Raw genomic sequence first — 23,733 nt, 5'->3', positions numbered from 1 at the left:
CACACCAGCTTTCTTTGATTAGCTTTGGCATGGCCTTTTACTATATTTCTCAACCTATCACTGAACTTGCATTTGTAAGAGCTGACTCTGTTAAACAGCAAATAGTAGAAATTTTTATTTATTTTTTAATCCGTTCTGCCAGTAAGTGTCTTAACTGCAGGTTTTTTTTTTTTTAACACCTGTCAATATACTTATGCTTAAATCTGTCAACTTTATTGGATCTTCTCTTTGTCCTTCATGTCCTATGTGACTTTTAGATTAATCAGGTATTCTTTATTCAGACTTCGTTCTTCTGTTGTCTAAACATTGTTCCACTATTCTACCCTAGTTTTTTCATTCCTTCCTGGAAAATGCAGGAAACTTGTACAAGTCTGATTACCCTGTTCCCACAGCTTTTGTAGTATTGTTACTATGCATTTTAACTGTGTGTATAGATTTTTAAATTCCAGAAGGAATTATTTTATATAACTAGTATTTACTTAATCTTGCTCACATGTGTCCTTTTTCTTATTTTTTTTAAAGATTTTATTTATTTATTCATGAGAGAGAGAGAGAGAGAGAGAGAGGCAAAGATCTAGGCAGAGGGAGAAGCAGGCCCCATGCAGGGAGCCCAACCGGGACTCGGGACTCAATCCTGGGTCTCCAGTATCATGCCCTGGACTGAAGGTGGTGCTAAACCGCTGAGTCACCCGGGCTGCCCTATTCTTTTCTGAATATAAATGGATTCACTTTCCTTCTACCAGAGGAACATCTTCAGTGTTCTCTTCAGTGTGAGTCTACTGGCAATGAATTTTTAAAAATTTTCCATGAAAATGTCTTGATTTCACTTTGACTTCTTATAACATACTTACTGGTTATAGGATTCTTGGTTGGTATTTATCATTCCATTCCATTCAGGTTCATTATCTTTAGGTGTTAAAGGTTTTGTTGAGAAATCCGTTGTTCTTTTTTGAAATTTCTTGTTATTTGTCTCTTGTGCAGTTTTTTATTGTACCCATGTCTCTTCTGCTGTTTCACTCTGAGTCTGCATACGATAATATCTTTATTTTTCTTGCTTGTGAGTTCTTGGGCTTCTTTTTGTTTTTTTAGTTCTTAGGCTTCTTTATGGTTGGATGGGTTTTCCCTGCTTAGTTCAGTCATTGTCTCTTCACTTATGTCCTCTGCTTCATTTTTCTCTTTCCTTGTTACTGCAATTAAACATTTACTCCACTTATTCAATCCTTGGTCTCTCATCTTCTTTTTGGTATTTTCTATTTTTTGTGTCTTTCCTTTGTTTTGGACATTTTGGCCCAGTGTTCTAGTTCACTTCTTGTCCTGTGCTGTGCCTCATTGGCTGTTAAACTCCACCTGAGAATTTCTCACTTCCATTATTTTGCTGAGAGCTTTTGGTCCCTGGCTTCATGCTGGTTCATTTTTACCCTGAAGTGCCCTTGGGGTCCTAGCCTAGAGGACAGGGTGTCCTGTTAGACTTATTGGTGGGCAGGGCCATGAATCTTAACCTCTTTCCCTTTGTTTTTTTGGGTCTCAGACCCAAACCCCCATATTGCTGAGCAGGGGCAGATGCCATCAGAGGGTCAGTGACTTGGGTGCTCTGGTGTTTGCTTTCTCTTCTGGGTTTCTGCTTTCTTTCTGAACTAAACTTGTAGTTCTCTACTGTCCTCTGTGCTAGGTGCTTAGATGCTTTATTTTTTTTTTAATTTTTTTTATTTTATTTTATTTTATTTTGCTTAGATGCTTTAGAGATAATGTCTGTCTTAATCGGTATTTTTTATTTTCTGGAAGATTAGTCTGAATAAACCTTGTCAGCCACACCTGGAAATGAAACTTGAATGGTTTTAAATTTTGATTTAAACTTTGTTTTAGGGATCCCTGGGTGGCGCAGCGGTTTAGCGCTTGCCTTTGGCCCAGGGCGCGATCCTGGAGACCCGGGATCGAATCCACGTCGGGCTCCCGGTGCATGGAGCCTGCTTCTCCCTCTGCCTGTGTCTCTGCCTCTCTCTCTCTCTGTGACTATCATAAATAAATAAAAATTAAAAAAAAATAAACTTTGTTTTAACCTTCTCAAGGAACTGGTACCTATTGTGAATGGTTGCTGTAAAGAAATACAAAGAGAGAGCATGTGTAAAGAGCTTAGTATGCATCCAGTTGCCTATAGTGAGTAATTTTTCCAATTTCATTCATTTTTCAACTTTTTGTCCTCCTATTTAATATAATTCTTGGAAAACTTTGTCTTTCCACTTAAGTTCTTTAGCTCTATTACGCCAAGCAGACCATTTGCTGGTCTTCTGTAATCAAATTTTAACTTTGGAGGTCTCCTGTGGACCTTCTAGTTTTTGGACATATTTATTTTAAAATCTTGTTCTTTGCTTTTTTTCACCTTTATTCAGGTGTAGATTTCATGTTAAGCTTGCTGCCTCATGATTCTGTTGGTCTGAAAATACTTGATCAATATTGGTTGTAACTTGTATTTTAAAATAGCCTTTACATTTGATGTTGCCCAAAAGCCAGTGCACAGATACCATCTCCATTTACTCCAGCCTGTCCTCAGGATGAGAGAGCACTTCACAGGTGACAGTGAGCCCTTCTATAAAGTGGCCGTGGCAGTGCTGATGGTCACCACCTGGATGCAGTAATTCATTAGGGATTGCCAGAGAGTGCTTGTATAATTCTCTTGCCTCCATTTATTAGCTGATAAACTTTTGTAAAAACAAACTTCACTCATCATCCATTTGATTAAGTGGAAGAATGAAACACTAAGTAAAGCCACAAAAATGCTTATTTTTTTTCACTTCTTTCGTAACATTGAGCCAATTCTCCAGCATTCTCCACAGCTGACCAGTAAATTGTTTTCCAGTATCATTAGGAACTCATGGTGTGATCTGTTTGTGTCTTGATCCATGCAGTCATCCCTTTTGAAAAGTTCAGATTGTCTAGTCTTTGAACAGTTAAGCTTCTCACACCCAGTAGGGTGACTGTAAGAAGAAAAAAAAAAACCCAGGCAATAACAGTTGTAGAAAAACTAGAGTCCTCAGACACTGCTACTACAAAATAGTACAGCTGATTTGTTTTTTTTTTTTTAATTTTTTTTTAAATTTTTATTTATTTATGATAGTCACAGATTGAGAGAGAGAGGCAGAGACACAGGCAGAGGGAGAAGCAGGCTCCATGCACCGGGAGCCCGATGTGGGATTCGATCCCGGGTTTCTAGGATCGCGCCCTGGGCCAAAGGCAGGCGCCAAACCGCTGCGCCACCCAGGGATCCCTGGCTGATTTGTTTTAAAAAAAAAAAAAATGTTTAGCAGTTTAGAAAGATAAACATAGAGTTACTATATGACTCAGAAATATGATCCTGGCTGTAGACCTAAAGAGAAATGGAAACGTGTCCACACAAAAGCTTGCATGTGAATGTTTATAACTTACTATACATAATATCCCAAACATGGAGACCATTCAGATGTCTGTCAGCTGATGAGTGGATAAACTAGTGTGGCATATCCATACGATGATATACCATTTGGCAGTAGATAAGAATAAAGGCCTGACTCATGCTAAAATGTGGATGAACTTTGAAAACAATATGCTAAAGTGAGAAAAGCTAGTTAAAGACCATGTGCTATATCATTTCACTTCTGTGAAATGCCCAGAATGAGCAGATATTGTAGATACAGGCTTAATAATAAAGTAGATTATTGGGCTGCTTTTTTTTTTTTTTAAGATGTTATTTATTTTAGAGAGTGAGAGCATGGAGAGGGCAGGGTGGGCAAAGGGAGAGGGGGAGAGAGACTTTTTTTTTTTTTTTAAGATTTTATTTATTTATTCATGATAGAGAGAGAGAGAGAGGCAGAGACACAGGCAGAGGGAGAAGCAGGCTCCATGCAGGGAGCCTGACATGGGATTCGATCCCGGGTCTCCAGGATCACGCCCTGGCCCAAAGGCAGGAGCTAAACCGCTGCGCCACCCAGGGATCCCGGGGAGAGAGACTCTTAAGCAGACTTCCTGCTGAGCACAGAGCCTGACACAGGCCTCCATCCCACAACCCTGAGATTATGCAGGACCTGAGCCAAAACCAAGAGTCAGACACTTAACCAGCTGAACCACCTAGGTGTCCCAGTTATTGGGTTTCTTTGGACTGGGAGAAGTTGGAGGGAAATGGGGGTTTAGTGTAAAGGGTACCCATTTCTTTTTGGGGTGATAGAATGTTCTAAAATTGTGATTGCACAACTCTTTGGAAATACAAAAATCATTGAATTGCATGTTTTTAGTGAGTGAATGTGACTAAGGAGAAAGGAATATTTGCAGTACATAACACTTTCTTAAAGTGTTCTTATGGGGCAGCCTGGGTGGCTCAGTGATTTAGCGCTGCTTTCCGCCCATGGTATGATCCTGGAGACCCGGGATCAAGTCCAGTGTCAGGCTTCCTGCATGGAGCCTGTTTCTCCCTCTGCCTGTATCTGTGCCTCTCTGTGTCTCTCATGAATAAGTAGATAAAAATCTTAAAAAAAAAAAAAAAGTGTTCTTATGAGTTAGACTAAACCCTATTTTAAAATGGTTAGAACACACATGAAGAGACTGTTCTTTTAGCCATCATAAAATTATCTGCTCTCAGGCCTGGGAATACAGATGTGAACAGATGTGCCTCTCTAGAGAAGACCTATTAACTGTGTGCATGTAACCACAGGGTAACAGGGACACATAGTTCAGGTTATGCTAAGTTATATGAAAGCCTCTGGACTGGGGCTACATGATAAAGAATGGCACCATGGGGAGGGTTAGTAATTGCATGAATGGTTTCCTCACATACTGTTAAGGGAGATCCTCTTTCTAAGGAAGTGGCATATATATATAAGACTCCAGTGATGAGAAGCCAGCCTTATAAAGGAAGTGATTTAATACCAGGGCAGAGCAAGTAGAAATGTCCTGGGGTAAGTGGGATGGATCTGAAGTTAGTAGATGATGGGTGGAAAGGCTTTAGTGGGATGGGAAGTATGTTAAGTGTAAAGCAGAGTTAATGGGAAGCTGTTTCTGTAGTCCAGGTGAGGCATGTGTTGGCTTGGACTAGGATGGGAACAATAGAAACGGCAAGTGGACAGATTTAGTGTGAATTTCAGAAGTGGGTTCAATAGGACTTGCTGATTGTGGCAGATGAGAGAGACTAGAATCAAATTTGTCTGACACACTTAAGTGGATCCACTTCTTAAGATGGGGGATATTAGGAGAAAACAGAACAACTAACCAGTGAGAGAATGTTAAATCTTAGAAAAGTTAGGGTAGACTTTTCTCATTCAGTCGGAGAATCTTATCACACATTGAAACAATGGGATTCTATTTTTTTACCTATTAGATTGATACAAAGTAAAGTTTGATAAGAGTATGGAGAAATAGGTCACATATAGTTGGGAATTAGGACCAGAATGACTCTTGGGGCAATTTTGGCCAACATCTATCCATTTTAAACCTACTGGATCATGAGGAATATGTATTTGTCAATGTTTGCATAAGAAAAATGAAAATAAATGCAGAGGGGTGTATATTGCCTTATTGTTTGTAGAAGAAGAAATAACTACTAAGAAAGACCTGAGTGTCCATCAGTAGAGACATAGTGCATGCTCACAAGCTGGATGCTGCCACGTGACCATGAAGTCAATCTCTGTACACAATGGAAAGAGGTCCAAACTATAGTAAGGGAAGAAAGATCTGAAATAATACATTTGACTCTTTGTGTCTATCTTGTAAAAGCTCTGCGTTTATGTGCTTTGTGCTCATGAAAGCATCTTCTACAGGTACTTCTGAGTTGGGGAATTTGAGGAAAGAGGATTCTCACTTTATATTTTCCTTTCCTATTTTAAGTTGTGCACATCACTTCACAGCCTCTTGGCTAAGATCCAGTGAAGTTGTGCACAGCATTGTCAGGAAATCTGAATGTGGCAGTGAACTTCCTGTGGGACAGTCTGTGATCGAATCCTAGAAACCTTGGACTGCTAACATCTGTATAGGATATAAACACAAAGAGACTCTGGATATATAGGATCAAGAGCATCCCAGAAGGTTTACCAAGTTCTTAAAAGACAGCTCATTTTTATTTAAATATGCTCTTTAAGTATATCTTGTGTTCCAGGGTCCCTGGGTGGCTCAGTCCGTTAAGTGTCTGTCTCTTGATTTTGGCTCACATAATCTCAGGATGTGAGATCGAGCCCCACGTCAGGTTCAGCATTCAGTGCCAAGTCTGCTTAAGATCCTCTATCTCCTCTGCCCGTCCCACCCCTCCATGTGCACACATGTGTGCACCCACTCTCTCTTAGATAAAATTTTTTCAAATAAATATAATTTAATATTTTGTAAGTTTACCCAGATTTTAAATTCTTGAAATCTATCTTCTGAATTTTTTGTGTGTGATTTATATTTGCTATAGATGATTTCAAAAATGCAGTACCAATTTATACATCCTCCTACCTGTAGTCTACTTTGGTCATTTGGAAGACTGTTAGTCCCTTTCTGTGTACTTTTGGAAATTTTCATGAGTTGTAATCCTGCTTTTCATGGTTTAGTCTCCCTCCCTAGCCACTTAAGCATTCTCCTCTATCATGTGTGGAACCAGGGATATTAATGGCTAAGTTCCTGCCTCTTAATGAGCGAATAGTTATTTTCAGCTTCTCAACATTAATAGCTTTGTCACAAACATCTTTATAGGTAGGCATTTCTCTGCCTTTATGAGTATTTACTTAGAGATTCTTAGCAATACAATTACTAAGTTGAACAGTTTTAATTTTTTAAGCTCCTTATGATTTATGGAAATGCTATCTTTTTATGGTCTCTCCAGCAATTTGAGAGAGCTTGTCTTATGTATTATGCAGAGAAGAAAATTAGTGAAATGATGCCTCACCACTGCATATTATACCTGTAATTTTTCTGATTTGGTAAGCAGAATTCTAAGTTGAATTCCCATTTGTTTTAAAGTGGAACAAGTTGGGGTTTTTTTGTTTGTTTTAAAAAAATAAAACAACAGTGTTGGCCTTTTATCTTTTCCCTGTTGAATTTCCTACTGACCTTCTTTTTCTCTTTGACTGGAAACTCCACCAGGCACTCTGGAAAACCAAACTGCCTGAAAGACCATTGTGATTCCTTCCTTTGTTGTTAAGTTAAAAGAAAATATGTAGCTTTTTAATTCATTGTTATCTAGTTCCTTTGAATAAAATCCCATGAGGAAAATGTGTTAAAATGGGCTTAAATTGGTAAACACTCTTTACTGGCAGTTTCGACTCTTGGACGTGTTAAATGGTGGTCAGGAATCGCAATTGTCCTGAGTCACACCTGTGTGGCTCCATGTCTCTGTATTGGAAGGTGTGTGTGCAGGTGCTAATTCAGGTTTGGAATGGCTGTGGCTCCACCTTGAACCCCACTCCCACTCTGTCCTCTGATTCTTTCCCAGTGAATACAGAAGTATGGGCTAACCTTTAAGTGTTCATTCGTAGGCACATCAGTGCAATTTCTGTTTTTTCCCAGCAATCCCTCTGTTTTACACAAAATGTAACTTATATAACATTTTATTCTGACCAAAATTCAAAGTGCAGGAGAGAGATCAGATTTATTTAATGTGCCTTTTTAAAAAAGGAAATTAATATTGAAAAATAAGGGTCTACATAAACAGTGCCATGCTTTAAATCTTAACCAAGTGTTTAGGAAAATGTAGTCAAATTTTTTAAGGGTTTTTTTAAATTTTTATTTTGACTTTTTACCTTGCAGAAGAAAATACCAGCTTATTAATGTAAAGGAAAGGCCACCTGATCTCATCCTCACAGAAAGGAGGGCAGGGTTATGAACTGAAAATTGATAGCTACTGGCTGTTTTTAATTTTTCTATTAGGAAAAAGTTTCAACTATCTAATCAAAGATATTGTAAATCAGATTAACAAAATATTTGAAGAGTGTTTTTCCTCAGGGAAGTCTTTTTTTTTTTTTTTTTTTTTAAATTTTTTTTTCCTCAGGGAAGTCTTAACCTACCTTTCCCCATTGGACCAGGGACCTTTTTTTTTTTCTTTTTCTTAAACACTTTTTTTTTTTTAAGATTATTTATTTATTCATAGAGACACAGAGAGAGAATGAGAGGCGGAGACACAGGCAGAGGGAGAAGCAGGCTCCATGCAGGGAACCCCATGTGGGACTTGATCCAGGGTCTCCAGGATCATGCTCTGGGCTGCAGGCGGCGCTAAACCGCTGTGCCACCTGGGCTGCCCCAAACACTTTGTTTTTAAGTAGTCTCTACACTCAACATGGGACTCGAACTCACAACCTTGAGACCAGGAGCAGCATGCTCCATTGACTGAGCCAGCCTGGCACCCGCAGGGCCAGGAACTTCTTTATGTACTTATCTTTCCTCTTAGCACTTCACTCACATGATAGTTTGTCACTTGTATGATTCTTTAGATTGACTGTTCCACCTCTAGACTTGTAATCTATAAAAGGTGTAAGAGCTGTAGCTGTTTTTTCTTCCTTATCATATTAGCTGGTACCTGACACATAAGAATCTCACTTAAGTACTTTTTTTTTTAACCTAACACATTGACAGAAATTGGATAACACCAGTGTTGGTAAAGGTGTTCACAAATGCAAAGAAAATGATATAAAAGAAATCTATTTTAAACTATTAATTTAGAGATTAGAATTGAGGATGAGGAGTGTTGCAGGAATGGAAGTGAGCTTTTACTCTCTACCGTGTGTTTGTGTATTATTTTGAGATGCCACCTTTTTTCTTTAACATAAAGTGTGTGTCTGCCCCGAGAGCTAGCTGTGCCACCTTGGTCACTGCTTCACCTCTTTTGAGCTTTGGTGTCAGTACTTATAAAATGGATATAGTGTCTTTTCCATGTGTTTATCTTTTTCATTTTAATAATTTTACTCCAAGATATTCAACATGTAATTTACATAAACATCATGAGATATTTTGATTTTTTTTCATACTGAGTCTTCAAAATACAATGAATATATATTTTAAAAATTTGTGGGCAGCCCCAGTGGTGAGGCGGTTTGGTGCTGTCTTCAGTCCCGGGCGTGATCCTGGAGACCCAGGATTGAGTCCCATGTCGGGCTCCCTGCATGGGCCTGCTTCTCCCTCTGCCTGTGTCTCTGCCTCTCTCTTTCTGTTTCTCATGAATAAATAAAATCTTAAAAATAAAAATAAATTTGTATTGTGCTATAATTGATATATAACATTACATTAGTATTAGATATATGATTTGATGCATATATTTATTGCAAGATGATATGCAATTTATTCTAATGATCTGCATTATATTTCACATTTCACAACTGATTTGAACTATAAATTTTCATCTGAAGTAGTTGATACATATTTAAGTCTGTAAAATACAAAGTTGAAAATGCAGATTCACATCAAGTTGTTCTGAATCATACTAAAAGTGTTCCAATAACAGACCCAAGTTGCTAGTTTTTTATTTAAATATTAATTCACCTCCCTCGTTGGAACAGCTGCTTTTTAAGTGCCCATTGACCTCCTGTGTGCTCTGAATGGTCGACAGTTGTAGAGGAATGTGTGACAGGCAGGCCAGGGGGATGGCATCCATCCTCTTTTGTTCGCCTTAGGATTCTTCAGCCTGGCAGCCAGTCCAAACTTGCTTGTGTCCTTGGCTCTCCAAGTGAAATTTCTGGCTTTCATATTTACTGTGGGGATTCCCATTGGTCCATACACTGCCCTCTGATGAGACTGTTTCAGGGTTTGACCAAGAAGCAGAGCCGCTGCAATGTTTATTATGGACTAAGGATTTATTACAGGATTTACATTTCATAGTTGGTGGGGTTGGGAAGCGAAAGGTCACAGAAGCATCACTAAAGAGCTCTCTTAAAGGACTGGTGTAGGTGGACAGTCAGGGCTTATAGGGTACTCTAGGAAGCAGGCACATGTGGCTGCCAGGGTCAGGCCTGCAGGGGAGTTGGTGGAGAATCTGTACAAAGCCACAGACCTGGAGATAGGTCTGGGCTTGCTCTTGTCATCAAGGCCTGTTCTGGGCAGAACCACAGAGGTGGAGTGAAGGAGGACAAGCACACACTGGATGCCAGCATCTTTGTGTCCATCCCTCACTATGTCCAGCTCTGCTGACCTCATGCCGTCTTACATTCTCAGTCGAGCTCTAAGTGAGGTTGGGACAGAACAATACTTGGACTTGAGGAACTGTGGTAGCAAGTGGGAGGGGAAACCCACCCTGAGACTCCAGTCCCAGGAAGGAAATGCATTTTTATGAGATTGCATTTTATGAGATTGTTCTAGAATCTGTCCATGGAGTCTGCTTTCTTTCTCACTTTGTAAAGTAGGGTTTTTGAGGTTGAATTTATAAAATCCTTGATCTGTGAGATGCCATCCCCATCTGCTGGAAGGGCAGGGCTTTGCCACTTAAAGTGAAGGCTTGATGATGTTTTGAGCCACAGGTAAGACTACTCCCACTGTAGTGTGTGCACTCCACCTTCTGAATGTAGGTGTTGTATTTCTTTCTGACTGAAGAAGCAGCAGGTCCAGTGATGGGGAGCTGTGCAGAGGTCAAGGGTCAAAGCCAGAATCTGCACCAGGGAGAGAGTTTCTGCTGTGAAGTGAGAGGCGTGGACTAAGTGGACTCCAAAGTTCCTTTTATTTTTAATATTCTATGGTTTGTTGTATTTAAATTGTAGTTCTAATTTTGTATTGTCATTGAACTCATAATGTGTGAAGTTTAAAATCTCTTAACATGGATTTTTCTTGTTTAAAAATTATTAGACTTTTTATTTAGGGAATATTAAATCTTAGTTACCTTACCCTGTTTAATAACCTGTATGTTTTTCTTGTTTCAATGTGTTTATGGTAAAACATTTGAAGAAAACAGACAAAAAAGAATCCTATGTAATCCCATTACTCAGGGATAACCATTAACATTTTAGCATACCCAGTGTTTTTCTAACATATATATTTATTAAACTGAAAGCTTTGTGAACACACAACATGATGATTTGCTTCTTTCTCTTTTATCTTTTATAATCATTGACTTTTTTTTTTGTAAAGATTTTACTTCTTCATGAGAGAGACATAGAAGCAGGGACACAGGCAGAGGGAGAAGCAGGCTTCCTGCAGGGAGCCCAATGTGGGGACTTGATCCCAGGACCCCGGGATCACACCCTGAGCCAAAGGCAGGGTGCACTATACATTTTCATTTATAGACGCTCAACCACTGAGCCACTCAGGTGCCCCTAGAATCTTTCTGTGTCTGTCAGTTACATAGCATTTTACTGTGTAAATAGACACAATATGGGATTCTTAATCCAGATTCATGGAGAGAATTCAAGGAGTCTAGGAACTTGGACAGGAGAATACATCTTTATCTTTAACCAATGTTTACCTGAAATGTAGTGTTTCTATCTATTGTAAATGTTGGCAACAAATCACAATAGTAACAGGGCCTAATTCTTTGGTAATAATCTTCATCATCCATTGGATGGTCAGACATTTTATATCTGATTTCTTTAGTCATTGCACATATTTTGAAATGTCTATACTCATCATTACTTCAAAATTACTATTATTTTACATATTTAACATTATTCTCAACATTGATGGGCTTTAGGAGATTTCCAAATTGTTCATGGTTTAAAAAGTTAAGAATTTCAGGGGCATCTTGGTGGCCTCAGACAGTTAAGTGTCTGCTCTCAGATCAGGTCATGATCTCAAGGTCCTGGGGTCAAGCCCCACATCAGGCTCCCTGCTCAGTGAGAAGTCTGCTTCTCCCTCTGCCTTTGCACCCTGTTTGTGCACATGCGTGCTCTCAGTCTCTGTCAAATAAATAAAATCTTAAAAAAAAAAAAAAAAGTTAAGAATTCCAAACTATTGGAGACCATTTGCTTACATAAGTGTGTATTTTAAACATTAGTAGGAAGTACCTAAAGGTAAAACTTTGGCTACATCTTTGGTTATTTGGACATAACATAAATCTCTAGAAGTAAAATTCCTTATCAGATAAGTATCTTTCAAAGTTTTGAGTGTATATCAGATCACCTTCCAGAAATCTTGTACCAGAGTCCTCTTTTCCATATTATATGAAAGCACCTACTCCTTTTAAAAATCACTAGCTTTTATATTCTCTAGATCTGCTGTGGTTTGGCACTGTAAGGGGTCTCTATTTGGTGTCACGTTTAAGGAAACTGTGCAAACTCCAAATTTGAACAGCAGAGCATCACACTTCATTGTGTTTTGATTACACTAGTTGTACATGCAACTCAGGCATAGCCTCTGGCAGCATGTTGTATTCCAAGACTCTGGATCAGGGTCTTCAAGCTCTCTGTTTCATATATGGCCATACCAGGAACCATAAATTAGGTTGAATCAGCAGTGCTCTCTTGTTTTCCATGGGGAAGAATTAAATTGTCACATTCAAAAATAATACACATAACACGCACATGGCAGTGGAATCTTGGAAACACCAGAATGTGAACTTGACATTTTGCTGAAAAATTGGGAGATTTGGGGGAGGATAATAGGAGAGAAGCTATTGTTAAAAATTGAACCCTTGATGGGATGGGTTTAGTACAAAGCTCCATGGGGACCTAAGTGGTAAAAAGAGAATCCACTAATTTACTGATAAGTCTGAGTTGGGGCAGATATGAGTGCAAAGATCTAGGAAAGTACCCCACGGTAGGAGAGAGGCAAGAGAACAGGTGGTTCTCTGGATTTGGATCCCACCTCTGCCACTTAGTAGCTTTGTCACTTTGGCCCTCTCTGGGCCTTGTTTGCTCTCTGGAGAAAAAGGTTTTAACCAACTGTTTTCCTAGATCCCTTCCTGCTTTTCTTTGTGGCTGACTCTTACTTGGTGACAGGGTGTTAGGGGGCTTTTGTCCTAGAGCTTTCAACCCTGCCTGTAGGAATTACTTTCTTGGTCAATCCTTGCTTAACAGACCCGAATTATGCAGAATGCTCTTACTTGCAAATAACCAAACACCTGATTAGAACTAACCTTAGCATATTACGAGATGTGTTGGAAGGCTCTTGGTATATACCTCACAGAATTGGAAGAAATGGCCGGAAAACTAAGTAAGGACACTGAATCCAGAGCCTTCAATGTTAAGATCCTGTCTCTTTGTGGCCTCTCCCCAAGTGTGGGTTTCATTTTCTCCTTTTGCACAATTGCCCCATTATCTGGGGAAGGGGTTATGCTTGCCTTCTCTAGCATGAAGCCAGGAAGTGGTTCTTCCTCCACTATGTCTAATTAGAAAAATTGCAAAAAGGACGACCCCCAGGTGGCTTGGTGTGAGTTGTGCCCATACTTGGACAAGTCTCTGTAGTCCCGGGAATGGGTTATTCAAGCCCAGGTGGGGTTACATGTTCACCTGTGGACCATTGCTAATCAGTGAAGCAGAATCCTGCAGGAGGGTGGCATTTGCCTTTAGGGACCATTTATATGCCATAGGAAGAAAAAAAAGATCAAACAAAAACCTGATGTATGGGAGATTTTTAAAAACATGGTCTGGGAGAACCATGAACAAGGTAGCCGCAATCTTAAAACGTTGGTTTGTATACATCCTATTGATTTAGAAACAAACAAGGATGCTTAGGTGGCTCAGCAGTTGAGCATCTGCCTTCAACTCGGTAGGATCTTGGAATGTCTGGATTGAGTCCCACATCGGGCTCCCTGCATGGAGCCGGCTTCTCCCTCTGCCTATGTCTGTCTGCTTGTCTCCCTTCCTCCCTGCCTCATGAATAAATAAAATCTTTAAAAAACAAACCAATATACCCACAGTGAGATACCCGTTCACACCGATTAAGATGGTCATTGTTAAAACAGTAGAAAGTAGTATGTGTAAGGATGTGGAGAATTTGGAACACTTGTGCATCATAGAATAAAACTAGTGCTGCCAGTATGTAAAGCTGTATGGTGGTTCCCAAAAATATTAAATGTAGAATTACCATCAGAGGTGTGTATATGTGTGTATATATAAAGGAATTGAACCCATATTTGTACAATGGTATTCACAGCTGTACTTTTCACAGTAGGCAACACGTGGAAATAACCCAGATGGCCATTGACAGTTGAGTGGATAAACAAAATGTATATACATACCATGGAATATTATTCAGCCTTAAAAAGGAAGTATATTTTGATACATGCTACAACATGGATGAACCTGGAACATCCTACAAAGTAAAAAAAAAAAAAAAAAAAAAAAGTTGGACGCAAAGGACCAATAATATAGGATTCTGTTTCTCTGAGTTACCTAAAGTAATAGAGAATTCATAGAGACAAAGTGGGTTACCAGGGACTGAGGATGGGGCTTGTAGGGTTAGTGTTGAATAGGTACAGAGTTTCAATTTGAGGTGAAAAAGCTCTGGCAATACATAATAGTGCTGGTAGGTGCACAAAAATGCAAATATACTTAATGCCTCTGAATTGTATACCTAAAAATGGCCAGAATGGTAAAATTTTATTTATAGTTTATTACCACAGTGAAAAATATTTTAAAAATACAACATACTTCTTGCATATTTAATTTGATATCTAAATATCATCGTAAGTAAAAAAGTAGCCAGTGGAATAAAAATAGATGTATTTAATACCTATTATCTATTTAAAAATACATAAACCCTTTCTTGAACATTAGGACACTTTTTTCATTGTTCCTCTTTTTTCCTCATATTTCTAGTCTGCTTCTCCTGTGGAATTTTATCCTAATGTATTTTACACTTAAGAGTCTTTTGTCGATCATAGGTTATTCTTCTTTGTAACAAAAACAGTACATAAATTGAAATTTTAAATTATTTTCTGTGACTAAAAGGCTATAAGTGTCCTGGATTGCTGTAGCCTTGGTTTGCTAGGATAGTTGATTAAGACAGTCTAAATGTTACAAATTTTCATGAAATTTTCTTTAATGATTGTTTATTGGAAACGCTTCTTAATGAGATAGATGAGACATTTAAAAAACCCATGTAATTTTAGAAGACTCCCTTATTGCTGGAATGACTCAGAGTTTTCAGCACCAAATATATTCCTATTTTTTGCTTTTTTATAAATCTGTGCTCTGAGTAAACTTATTCACATAAATAAAAAGATGGGAAATGAAGGAGTTATTAGAGCAGTGTCTTTCAGTTGTTTGAACTCCTCAAATTCTCTGCAAAAAATCAGACATCTGTCATTATTTTTAGTCTTGTACTTGCTGACAGTTCCATTCACTCCTTCATATTTGTGACAAAGGAGGAACTGGAAACCGTCTAATTTGTGAAAAGATTTGTTACCCAAGTCATCAGTTATTGAATTTCTCAGTTTTTTGAAAGTATACCAAGAGTGCTTTATGAAGGTCTTAGATAACTAGTATGTCTGTCATTCTTTGACTTAGAGACCTTGTTTACCTCCATTTACCTAAAGGGTCAAGAAAATTGTTAATTTAAAAATACACCTTTGCCACTACAGTATCTTAAAACACTATTTACCTTACACTTGCTTTAAGTATGTATTGTCAGTACTTGGGTCTATAGATTCTAACATGCTGTGCTTTTCTTTTTTTTCCTGCTGTGCTTAATAGAAAATGTCAACCATAAAATCTAATAAAGTCCGTTCTTGCTGTCAAACCAGAGTTCAGTCAGACTTACCTTTTGTCAGAAGTCTTGCTTGATTTTCCCCAACATTCTACTATGAATGTTTTCCAACATAGAGAAAAGCTGAATGAATTATGAAGTGAATACCCATCATACCTACCACCCAGATTCTGCAGTTGACACTTTGTAAGTTTGTCTTACCACATACCTATTTATCTGTCTCCTTAACCATTTATCACTTCATTTTACTTTCACCATACATTTCAAAGTAAGTTGCAGACATGGATATTATTCACCCCTAAATACTTCAGTGTGCATATCATTAATGTTCAGTATTTGTTTACAATTTTTTGAGGTAAAATTTCTACATAGTGAAATATAAAAATCCTGTATGGATCACTAGATGCATCCTGACAAATGCACACACCCAACTCTGGGTCCCATCAAAATGTAGTATATTACCATCCTCTCATAAAAGGTTCCTCCTGCCTCTTCCTAGTTAGCTCCCTCCACTCTCCTCCTCTACCTCCCCCAGAAGTAAACACCAGATTTCTTTTCACCATATATTAGTTTTGCCTGCTCTAGAACTTCAAATAAGAGTATGTAGATACGATTCCATTTATGTAAAGTTTCTTTCAATGTAATTATTTTAAGATTCTTCCATGTTGCATCTATTAGTTTATTCCTTTTGGCTGCTGGGTCATATTCCAGTTGATACATCAGCCACATTTTATTCCTCTGTTGATGGTCATATGAGCTGTCCCTGGGTTTTGGTGACTATGAATAAAGCTGTCACCATTCGAGCACAGACCTTTTTGTAAATCCATGCTTTCATTCCTCTTGGTTGAATACCTAGGAGTGGAATTTCTGGGTCATAGAATAATGTTATGCTTAGTTGATAAGCGTGCAGACCTTTTTCAGAAGTGATTGTACAGCATCTAATAATGCACGGAAGTTCTGATCTGCAACATTAAATGTTGACAAAATGTGGAATAGTCTTTCTAATTTTATCTGTCTGGTGGGTGTGTAGTAGTTCCCTGTGGTCCAATTTGCATTTCTTTTACTAATGATGTTGAGCACTTTTTCAAGTGCTGTTTGACCAGTTATTTGTCTTTGTGAAATGCCTTTTCAGTATTTTGTGCCCTTTTGAAAAACACTTTTTTTTTTTTACTTTTGAGTTAAGATTTCCTATATACTCTACGTACTAGCCATTTATCAGATATGGTTGTGGATATTTTCTCTCATTTTGTAGCTTGTCCAATTATTTTCTCAATGGTGTCTTGATGAGCAGAAGTTTTTAACTTTGATAAGCTCAGTTTATCAAAAGTTTTTTTTTTTTTTTTTTTTTTTAGGATTTTATTTAGAGAGTGCACAGGCATGCCCATGTGTGCAGGAGCAGAGGAGCGGAGCAGAGGGATAAGAAGCAGACTGCCTGCTGAGCAGGGAGCCTCCATCCCAGGACCCTGAGCTCATGACCTGAGCCAAAGGCAGATGCTTCCAGGCTCCTCCCAAAGCTTTTTTTTTTCTTTCTTTCTTTTTTTTAATTTTTATTTTTTAAAGATTTATTCATTCAGAGAGAACGCGAGAGAGGCAGAGACACAGGCAGAGGGAGAAGCAGGCATCATACAGAGAGCCTGATGTGGGACTCGATCCTAGGTCTCCAGAATCACACCCCAGGCTGCAGGCGGCGCTAAATCGCTGCCCTTTTTTTTTCTTCTAATGATCATTGCTTTCAGTATCCTTCATAGGAAACCTTCGTCTGTGCACTCCTCCCACCCCAAGTCACAAAGATAGTTTATAGTTTCTTAGAGAAGCTTTGTTTTAACTTTTTAAGGTCTCTGATCCATATTGATTTAATGCTTGTATATGGTGTGAAGTACGAGGTCAAGATTTATTTTTCTCCCTGTGGATCTGTGGTGGTTCCAGTACTGTGTGTTAAAGGGTCTTTCTAAAAAAAAAATAAAATAAAATAAAGGGTCTTTCTCCACTGAATTACTTGAAGACCAGATATATTATTGGGCTTGTATTGACCACGTGGATTGCTTTGGTGGATGGCTATCAACTTTTTGACAATATTTAATCTTTTAGTATGTGAACATGGTATATGACATTTTGGAATCTCTAAACATTGTTAGTATTTAAGAAATAGGATGGAAATCACTTCTTACTATCATGGAAATAATTTGTGGAATTTATTTAGAGATTATTAAAAGCAGTCAAGGCTAAAGCCAATGATCCCATTTTCATGGTGGGACGTAGAAAGTGAATTGGTTGTCTTTCATACCTTAATCTGTAATGTGATTTAACGTATAACTAAAATCATATGTAAGTTTTCTCTGAATGTCTTAGCCCCGTGTATGTTCTCTCACCTCAACTATTGTTTCACTTATTAGCACACAGATTAAGAATAAATTATTCCCTAGAGTGTGAACTTCTGAGGACTTGTGATTAATTCAAGCTTAACCTTTAATGTTTGATGAATAGTGTAAGAGTAAGTTAATAAGTAAGCCAGGACCTGAAGATTGGCTTTGATCTGAGAGGCCAGAGGGAGCAGTTGAAGGTACTTGTTCAGTGGAGCGAACACCATGAAGAAAGTGGTGTTGAGTAAGAATGGGGTGAATTGCCTGGAAGACACAATCTGGGGTAGAAAAACCCTTTTATACTTGTGCTACTTAGAGTGTGGCCAGCATACCAGGACTGTTGACATCTTTTGGGAGTTAAAATTGCAAGTTCTGGGCTTGACCCAAACCCACTAAATCTGAATCAGTGTTTCAGAAAGATTCCCTAGTCATTCGTTTGCCCCTTAAAGTTTGAGGAGGACTACTCTGGAGAAGCTTGCAGTTCCCCTGGCTTATGAGTGATTAAGGGCCATAGTTCAAACAGAGGAGTTTAAATGATCTTGACACATGGCTGACTTTTTGCATGTTTGTACTTTATCTTTAAGTTACTAAAATGGATTTTCAAAATCATCATTTTGGTTTTCTGGATTTTTGGGTGAGAAAATTGTCTTTCAGACAGTCATTTTAGAAATACATTCTTAGAAATGCTACATTATAGGCTTGTTAAAACCTTAAGAACCATAAATCATTGACTTAAGTAGACTCATCTGACTATAAAGTTAGTCATTTGAAAGAATGTAATGGGGACAAACAATCCAATGTCCTATCTCTGCTATTCCCGAGGACTGTAATTTGGGAGTGAAGCTGAGATTTTATAAAAGAGCTCAAGTGTGGTTGCTAAACAAACTATAATAGTGTGCTGCTTTCAGGTCAAAAGAAGGAAAAGAAAGGAGGGACAGATTTTATTTTGCATTGTTATAATTGTACAGTAACTAAAGGAAAATCCATTAGCAGCCTGCTAACTTCACACATTAGCTGTTCTTATTTTTCTGTGTTCCTTTACCAAAATTTCCACCAGCATACAGAATTTTCACATTGTTTTACTCATGGTATTAGATGCATCTTTGCTTATGTCATTTAACATGGTTTCCTCCTCTCCAGCTCCTCCTCCAGCCATCCCTTCTCTTTCTCCTCTTCCTCTTATCCCTGGCCTCTCTGGCCTCCCTAACTCTGATATCTGGTTCATCCCAGGCCCTTTAGCACATTGTTTCCTGTTTAAGAGTTCAGACATTCCTCGTTGCTTGACTGTCAGTTTGAGGTTCCAACCTCTCTTCTCCTTTGGTTTGGCTCCTGCAAATAAATACCTTCTTCCCTGTCACCTCCTCAAAATTAGGTCTCCTTTTTCCTAGAATCAGCTTGTGATCTTTTCTCTGAAGCCAATTCAGGTGTCCAATGGGCCTCAACTAACTTCTTGCAGTCACCATCTGCCTTGTGATATGGTGCCTGCCTTCATGGTTTCACAAGTGAGGGCCTCCCAGCACTGTTCTTGTCTAACTTCCTGTACTTGCCAGATGCTCAGGAATGGTGGCTGCAGTGGACCCTAAAAAATTTTGTGCTAAGTTCTGCTGGCAGAGAAGTCCTGAGAGGACAGACAGGTTCTTAACGAAGATGGAGAAGCTGACGAAGCCACTCCAAGGTCTGGAGCCAGGGTCCCTGGTTCACCTCTGCATCTTGAGTCTGCCAAGGGATGCCGTATTTTAGATTGTTGCAAACTTTGAACTTTGGGTCAGTTTATTTATTCCCTTATTAGTTGGCTGCTAAGAAATTTGGGAGATTAACCATAAAGAATCTAACTGACATTTTCAAAGGGAAATTATTTTAAAATTTTAAACTAAACTAAAAACAATTTTTTTGAACCAAGTTAAACTTAAATCAGAAGCTTTATGTAAGTATGGATAAAGGAAACTTGTAGAAAAAAGCGTTTGAGAGACATTGTTCAATAGATTGCCTTAGAATGAGAATTTTCACTTCGTCTTGCACTGGTTACCAGTATTTAAAGTACTTCAGGGTGCCTAGTTGGTGCTTGGCAAAAAATTTTGAATAGCCTTTAGTAAAAATGGGCAGACTCCTGTCCAGCATCTACTGTGAGCTTGAGAAGCAGAGAAAAGCTTTTGCTTTTTGCCTCTTACTTCATGTCATGTATTAGCCTGTGTTGACAGTATTTTTCAAACTGTCTTTCAATACAGAGGAAAGAGATGGAGCAGAATGGGTGAGTCTGGAGAGATGGGATCAGGCAGTCATTGGAAAGGAGGCATTTTGAGTAAAATGTTTCTGGAGGGGCACCTGGCTGGTACAGTTGGTATAGTGTGTGACTTTTGATATCGGGGTCGTGAGTTCAAGCTTCACATTGGGTATAGGGATGCCTTAAAAAAGTCTGAGTAAAATGTTTCTGAACACAACTGGTTAGAGTGATCATGCCTACCAGTTCACCTACAATCTCTGCTTGCTGTCCTTTTTGTTTTAATTGAAGTATCATTAACATACACTGTGATGTTAGTTTCAGATGTACAGCCTAGTGATTCCACAGTTCTGTATGTTAGTGCTCAGCACAGTAAGCAGTGTAACTGTCTAACCCCTACTACTTTACTAGTATTGTTGAGTATCCTATGCTGTACTCTTCATCTCTAACTTATTTTATTTTATTTTTAAATTTTTATTTATTTATGATAGTCACACAGAGAGAGAGAGGCAGAGACACAGGCAGAGGGAGAAGCAGGCTCCACGCACCGGGAGCCCGACGTGGGATTCGATCCTGGGTCTCCAGGATCGCGCCCTGGGCCAAAGGCAGGCGCCAAACTGCTGCGCCACCCAGGGATCCCTCTAACTTATTTTAAAACTGGAAGTTCGGGATCCCTGGGTGGCGCAGCGGTTTGGCGCCTGCCTTTGGCCCAGGGCGCGATCCTGGAGACCCGGGATCGAATCCCACATCAGGCTACCGGTGCATGGAGCCTGCTTCTCCCTCTGCCTGTGTCTCTGCCTCTCTCTCTTTCTCTCTGTATGACTATCATAAATAAATTAAAAAAAAAAAAATTAAAAAAAAAAAAAATAAAACTGGAAGTTCATCCTGGTGTGATTATTAAAATTTACCCCCTTTCTCAGAAATGCCTTGGTTTGGATGATAAATTATATGGTCACCTTACTGAAGATACTGATAAAATACTATGTTAGGCAGTGTACCAGACACTTTATGTGATCCTGATGAAAAGATACTCAGAGATGCTAAGTAACTTGGCTGAAATCACACAGTGGCAGACCTGGTGAGCAAAAGCAAGATCTATCAGACTTTTTTTTTTTATTTTTTATATAAGTATTTTTTAAAATTTATTTATTCAGAGAGAGAGAGAGAGAGAGACTGAGAGGCAGAGACACAGGCAGAGGGAGAAGCGGGCTCCATGCAGGGAGCCTGATGCGGGACTCGATCCTGGGTCTCCAGGATCAGACCCCGGGCTGCAGGCGGTGCTAAACCCCTGCGCCACCAGGGGTGCCCTATCAGACTTTTAAAGCTATTCAATTTTTCCCAGTCTGCTACATTAAGCATTTTAATGGGTATGGGTTCCATTGATTTTTTTTTTTTTATTTTTTTATCTAGTGAAGGAATCCTGCAGTGGTAGTGAAAGCCTTTTTCTGGAGGAAATGGTAGAATGGAAATTGTCTGGATAAGGCCAGGGGTGATGCTTGTAGCAGGGATGCTGGGCGGGAAGGTCGGGTTGTGTTTAGATTCTGGAGCATCCAGATGTGTGTAGCCGTCATTGTCCTTAATGAGCCCTGCTGCCCGGGCCTGGGTCTGTTAGCTCAGGGTGTGAAGGTTGTGGAAGTTGTATAGATAGTATCGCTCAGACTTTTATGTGCATAGATATCAACTGGGAATCTTGTTAAAATGTAGATCAGTTCCGTAGGTTTTAGGGAGGTGGCTGAGATTCTGTGTTTATAACGTTTCTGGTGGTACTGATAGTGTTGGTCTGTCGCAAGAGACTTTGGGCAGCAGTGTAGTTGGTGATTAGATTCTCTTTGCCAGGGGCATGGGGGTAGTCACGGGCACAAATACTCTCATTTTAGAGGTTGGGGGGCAGTAGCTTCTAGGCATAGGAGGCTTCACCGTGAGGTGGAAGGGACTATATGGATAGCTGGTTTATGGGACATGGGTACTTAAATGTGGATCGCCTTAAAGGTAGCATCACATTTTTGTGATTAGTACATAAAAATTATTTTTAAAGTATATCCTTAGTTTGTGTGAAGGGTGAACATAGAGAAGCAGGAGTGAGTGAGTGTTCTGGGGTGAGGACAACAGCATGGTGCAGTGGTGAGCAGGGCTTTAACAAACAGGGAGCAAGCAGAGTATCTACAGCCAGACAGGAATAACGTGGATGGATGACACAGCAGCAAAGCTCTTAAAAAAAAAAAAAGAGAGAGAGAGAGAGAGAGAAAGCAAAAAATGGAAAAAAACCACCTCCAAGGGGAGGAGTCCCTGCTATGGACGGGTCACTTTTCCCCTCTCTGCTCTGCCTGAGTGCCTAAGGACGTAAGGGTAGACAGTGCAGGTGGCTCTGTCTGGCTTCTCCTGTGGCTAACAGCATAATCCCTGCACCGCCCATCTGGGACTCTGTTGGATGGTCCCAGGTGGGCCTGCTGCCTGTATCTGGTTACTACTCGTGTAGCATGGGAGGACACTCGAGGCGAGGTGCTACCAGCCTGGTCTGGGTGCCAGCGGCCTGTCTGCTGAGGCTGGGATTTTTGCTCTACCCTCTTTTTTTGGTGGGGAAGCCTTGTGACTACAGGTCATGATGGAAAGGGACTGATATAGGCGAGCACATTGGCAAAGAGCAAATGGCGGAGGTTCTGGAATCTCTGGGCAGAGCTGGACTTTGTGGCCGGAGCTGTGAGTGGCACAGAAGCAGGGCCTTGGTCCTGGGCAGCACCCTGAGTGAGACATCAGTGAGCCTCCCAGCTGGCCAGTGTAGCTCTGAATGCTCGGAAGGCCAGGGAAGGGTGTCAGCAGGGCCGGGTAGTAGGAGCCCCTGAACACTGGACACCCAGAATGCTGGGACTGCTTCTCTCCTTTCCACGTCTCTGAAACTGTTAGTGTGGCCCCAGTCTGTCCCTGTGGGTGCAGGAGTGAAGAGGAGCTGGACCTAACCTGTGTGTGCTCCTGACTTGTGCCCATCCTGTTGGGGTGCGGAATTGTCCTGGTCAGGGCACAGCTTATGCCGCATGTGGGTTATGGGACACACCTGAGCAGCCCAGTGACTCCCTTCCCTCTGCCAAAGCTGACCCCTTTTCTCTGTGATGAACTGTTGTAGACAAGCCTGTAGCACCAGGTGGTGGTCCCCAGGGTCCAGGTGTGCAGTGTTTTCCTGAAGGTTATCCTCAGTGGTAAACACTGCTGTGTCAGGGTGCTGCTTAGGGGCCACTTGGAGCACACAGATTTTTGCTAGCAGGATTGTGAAGCTTTGCATTGGGCTGCAAAACCAGGGCTTGAGCAAGCAGCTGGAGAGAGTCCAGGACTAGAGTGTTTTTGGGTTTGGGGGTGGAGAGCAGAGGGAGGGGAAGGGAGGGGCAGGAGGGCAGAGCTACACGAGCAGGCAGTCGGCTGCTTTGGCTTTGCTGTCAGCAGAGAGGACTTCAGTGGTGCCCGAGGGCCGCTTGGCCACCATTGCTGGAGACCGGAGGGCGCTGCCTCAGAACCCTGACTTACCGGCACTGCACCCGGACTGTTCCAAGTAGCTGTTGTGCTATCTTTTCCCGGGGAGGCAAGTCTCCTCCCTGTCGTCCCCTCCTGCTC

At 40.1% G+C, this 23,733-nt stretch overlaps 1 protein-coding gene across 6 annotated transcripts in view; it reads left to right on the top strand.

Annotated features, from left to right (window-relative positions):
- CPEB1 (cytoplasmic polyadenylation element binding protein 1) overlaps positions 1-23,733 on the top strand; it is a 94,868-nt gene that overhangs the window by 43,687 nt on the left and 27,448 nt on the right. Inside the window, exon 1 of one of the 6 annotated variants that reach the window (XM_041753676.1) lies at positions 23,506-23,701. The exons of the other annotated variants lie outside the window; for them this stretch is intronic. The gene's annotated coding sequence lies outside the window, so the exon portion shown is untranslated. Of the gene's footprint in view, positions 1-23,505; positions 23,702-23,733 lie in introns of those variants that run through there. 6 annotated transcript variants of the gene reach the window in all.

The sequence above is a fragment of the Vulpes lagopus genome, chromosome 4 (assembly GCF_018345385.1).
Source record: "Vulpes lagopus strain Blue_001 chromosome 4, ASM1834538v1, whole genome shotgun sequence".
Lineage (NCBI taxonomy): Eukaryota > Metazoa > Chordata > Mammalia > Carnivora > Canidae > Vulpes > Vulpes lagopus.
The sequence above is the reverse complement of the archived record's forward strand: the minus strand, read 5'-3'. Positions and strand labels throughout refer to the sequence as shown.